Here is a 4,819-nt window from a genome sequence, read left to right as displayed (position 1 = left end):
ACAATTAGCAAGAAGAAACGGCAACAGCACTCACAATCAAAAATAAAGCTACTAAAGATTTTTCGCCTTAACTTTCAATTTGTAAAAGTGATAATTTTACGAATATTCAATGGATTTATCAATGTAAAACCATTTGTAAAAAAAGAAAGATAATAATTTAAATCCTCTCCAAATCATACTTATCTTCTAAACACATTCTCACCAAAAAAATTTCCTCAAATTTTACAATATAGAGTATTTTTTCAGACTCCTGGAAACCTTTAGATGCTTCTATTTATAGAACTCAGAAAGAAAGCAGTGTAAAATGCAACTACACATAGTCACTCCTGTTTTTATTCAAATACTTTCTGGTTATTTCTCTGGTCTTCCCACTGTAATAGTGACTTTTCTTCAGATGGAGATTGAGATATCAATTACACATACTATCATTTCAATATATATAATTCTTACATTCAGAACAAGATTATAAAATCAAAATGAAGATAGAAAAGAAAAATCAGAATGTGATGAATGCCATTCAAAAGGTTTTTTTCCTCCAGGAGAAGTCTCTAAAGATAAATATGAAAAAAAAGGCAATATCTCTTTAATATTTTCAGATTCATGTATTCTGGAACTTAAATTTTAAGAAAGAAAGAAATCCTTTTGATACTAGCAGGATACAAATCCATTTCAATGAAGTACATTCACTATCTTGTTCTTTCTTAGTTATATGTAATTAAATTTTCATGAGATATGATCTCCAGTTTTAATTCATGCAAAATACTTAAATTGTGCTTAACACATAGTAATCGATAAATGCTAGCACTTAAGACGATGATTCTGATGATAGTAAGGACAATAACAGTAATACTTGATATACTGGTCCGTTATGGTAAACATACTTTGTATTTTCTATTTGATGTTATGAGTCAGACAAGTACAAAGTCTATCTGAAACAAACAGTGTTTCTAAAGTTAACGAACAACAAAACAATGAAGGATTCATTTTAAAATTTTCAGTAAATAAGTGCTGTTTGCTGAGGCTAAAATAGATCCAGCTAAAGTAGATTTAAATTTGGTATTGGACAAAGATAATTCATGCTTACCTTTTGGGAGTGAGGTTAAATATAATGCTTACCTTCACTGATTAATTTTTAAAAAATAGAACATGAGAATAAAAGTATTTTGGGTTCTATTTTTTTAAAAATTAGATAATTCACTTTTTTCAAAATAGAGATTAGTCACCTTCTAAAATATGTCCTATTATCATAACAAATGGTGCTCCTTAAGTAAGAAATATTCTCTACCCTTGGGATAGCTCTTTTCCCAGGTCACTTTCTAATTGAACTAAAACATTCTACCTGCCACTCAAAAAGTTTGGTGCAACAACCAAACACATATCTTGTCATACGTCTCCTCTAAATTCTCTACCTCCCTTACTTTGTTTGTGATTCTTAAGAAATATAGCCTTAAAAGTCAGAAATTTATAGTTACATATTAGTTATGGTAGACACAAAGAAGTTCTAAAAATACCAACTGATAGAGTTTCAAATTAGAGAGATGTATATTTCTGTCATTCAAAATTCAAATGAAAGAAATCTAGGGTTGTTGGGGCAGTTAATGTCACCTTCAATGTAAGTCTCTCATCTGCACATTCACATTAGCCAGAGAGGTCTCTCTCATCATCTCCCAGACTACAGAGGTGGTTGGAGGAGGGTTCCATAGTCAATAAAGTAAAATAAATGACAATTTCACCACCTTAAAACTTAAACCCTTTGTATTCTAAAGGAAACCATTAAGAAAGTGAAAGACATGCCACAAACAGTAAATACTTGTGTATTTTATATTTGGTAAAGGACTTGTATGTAGAGTATATAAAAAATCCTTTCAACTCAATAGTAAAAGACAAATAACCTCATTTAAAATACACAAAAGATTTGACGAGATATTATACCCAAAAGATCCTAAGCATACACAAAAATTATAAAGATAACCACTCATTGTGGAAAATCAAATCAAAACCTCATGTAACACAACTTCACACCCACTGGAATGACTATAATAAAAAAGACAGACAATAACAAGAGTTGGAAAGATGTTATACTGTGAGCATGTGGAAATAGATTTTTATTGATTGATTTCTATTTCTAATTTTTTAATAAACTATGCATTGTTCAGTATCTCAACTGTTCTTTCTGTCAGTTTCTCTGTCTATAAAATTCCTATCATTAATTATGTCCCAGCAATATTATGAAAATATAGTCACGATCTTGAATCCAAACTGTCTTGTTCGAAAATGCAAGAATGTTGGAGTAGCACACCTTTGGCAAAATTCAGATTCTGTAGAATGAAAGCTATCCATTTACACAATGACAGTAGCTTAATTTAAACGTTAATGGAAATCTGTTTTATAACGACTTTCAAATGTCTCTTCCTTCTTCAGCCTTTGGGCAGAGTGAATCTGCCTTGGCTTCTCATGATATGCAGGAATATTTATCTGCTACTCTCCTGGTTTCCAGATGCGACTGCGTTTGTAGACATGGGACCTAGTTTAGCGTCATACTGAATCTCCGTAGATTACATATTTTCTCAGATTTCTTTTCTCTTCTTGGTACTCATCTTTGATTTTCAAACCTCTAGAAATGGTTTCTAATTAATTAACTAATTTCATTTTTTTCTACTATGGCTTTCATTGTCATCTATTATCATTCCTAATACACTAAAAGAAAGCAGATAGTTTGTTAAATTATTCATCTTATTTTACTTACATGTTAACAGATACATGAGTGTGACCCAACTGAAAAGATAAAAGACAAACATTTCCTCCAGGCTCTTTTCCTTTTACTTGTTTTAGGAGACGAACTAGTTTTCTAATTCTTACATGTACTTCCAAATATGTGGGACGGCTCTTAGTTAATTATTAGACTCACCATTTTTTCAAATACTTTGTTGGTCACAGAATAATGACCCTCAAAGAAACATCACATGTATGTGTGTGTGTGTGAGTGTGTGTATACATACACACATACATATGTGTTAACATAAATATAATACAGTTATCATATATGTGTGTTATAAATATAATACATTTATCATAAATATAATTATTTGAATGAAACCATCTAGAAATAAAAGTCCATATATGTGTTGTCATACATATGCATACACACAAATGTAATAACAATTGTTGCTATTACATTTTCCTTTTTTAAAATTCTTCCCCCATATGTAGTCATTTCCATTAGATTTTTATATTTTCTGATAGCAGTATTATCTGAGAATCCTGGTGATTCATTCATAGTTTGATTTGCTCTCAGGCAAGGTTGCTTTTTCTCCTTAGGCTTACTATCAGGCTGTTAATACATCATCTGGCTGATTTCCTCTGGGGAGAAAGTGGTACTATACTTCCCTAACCTCGTGGAGTGAGGCAGGTCCATATACATGCGACCAAAATTGACATTTTTAATGGGAAAAATCTTTAACAGCAGAAGCAAGTGTCAACACATTCTTTATTTATTTGTTTGGTTGGTTGTTTATTTAGTATTGTGTCATTGGTTACGAAAATCCAATAAGTTTCAGCTGTATACTTTAACAGTAAGATATATATGTGTTTACACTGTGTGTCCACCACATCCTTTTTAACTTTGAGTACTGACGACAGGTCATGGTGCCGCAGAGATCTGTTGCCTATCTATACGAAGTGTTTATTCGGTAAACATAAAATTTTGAAAAAGTATAAGTAGAGAAATCACACGCACATAACTAATTGTTATGATTTTCTTTATCCACAATGAATACAAATTTACTGTTTTCTTTGTACGATTATACGAATGATACAGGTTTATTAAACTGCAAAATTTCAGTAAAAGGAAAAATAATAGAATGATTTACTTTGAGATTTCCATCATTAGCATTGATGATCATATCTATATTGATCATTTCTAATGTTTGTGTATAAGTGGTGTAGAAGTTATGCATGTGACATCTGTGCCTATATAGCAGATATTTACTTTTATAAAAACGTATTTCCTTTTCTTAAGTTTCCTATTCCAATCATCACCTCTAGGAAAATATATTTAAAAACAGTAACTTGTGAATATCACTACCACTATTCCAAACTCTGCTTATTGTGAGGAAATATTTTAATAATAATAGTTATATTAAATCAATGGATTCTATTACACAGAAATATTTAGTTTGATATACACAAAAATCATGCCTAACATTTACTAGTATCATTGTAATATCATCATTTATAAAACCAAATTTCCAATGACAGGTGCATTTTTTTAAGAAACTGTCTCTGGGGTCATCGCTAGGCCTGAATGTATACACAATTATCATTAATATCCTTCAGCAAGCTGGTTTTAAAAATGGCTGTGACAACTCTAATGAAATGAATGATATGGTTTGCAAAATGTGATGTAAGAGACACTATATTGCAATTACCTATTACATCTATCTTTGTCAATAGTTCTTACTGAGAAGGGACAATTCACAGTAAAAATATAGAATTCCCAGAAGAGTCATTTGCTATTTGTGGACACAGAAGGAACTGTGTATCTGGAGACAGAGAAGTCTCTCAATGTTCTAATTAATTTTAAATTTGGAAAAATTGCCAATGCACGGACAGATAAATTGAGTTTAAGATAAGTAGCTGTTGAACTTTTATCAGAAATATATGTCATTTCCTGTAAATAAATTCAGTTTTTAAGTCATATAAATCATTCAGATAGCAATTTTCTCAGTGCTATATGACATCCTTGTTTCTTAGACTGTACATCATGGGATTTAACAAGGAAGTCACAATAGTGTAGAAAAGAGAGAGAGCTTGGTCAGTT

Source organism: Pteropus alecto, unplaced genomic scaffold (assembly GCF_000325575.1).
Source record: "Pteropus alecto unplaced genomic scaffold, ASM32557v1 scaffold3529, whole genome shotgun sequence".
NCBI classification, from domain to species: Eukaryota; Metazoa; Chordata; class Mammalia; order Chiroptera; family Pteropodidae; genus Pteropus; species Pteropus alecto.
Note: the sequence above shows the minus strand (reverse complement) of the source record.